Here is a 257-nt window from a genome sequence, read left to right on the forward strand (position 1 = left end):
ACGATCATTTTCTTCCAAATACGATAATTTTGTATCTGGCAACACTGTGTTGCACGGATCTGCACTTCGAATTTCTACCGGAAGCAGTAAACCATCCGGGTACCTTTGGAATACTCATTTCAACATACTACGATTGGGGACATACTAATTCTAATTTCAAATACTATTTAGGACGGATAGTATGCAAATTGGGACGCAGCTAGAGTGTCCGTTAAAGACGCAGTTATGGTGAAGTAGTATGCAAGCTTAGGGACATA

The sequence above is a fragment of the Sinocyclocheilus anshuiensis genome, unplaced genomic scaffold, assembly GCF_001515605.1.
Source record: "Sinocyclocheilus anshuiensis isolate Anshui unplaced genomic scaffold, SAMN03320099.WGS_v1.1 scaffold701, whole genome shotgun sequence".
NCBI lineage: Eukaryota > Metazoa > Chordata > Actinopteri > Cypriniformes > Cyprinidae > Sinocyclocheilus > Sinocyclocheilus anshuiensis.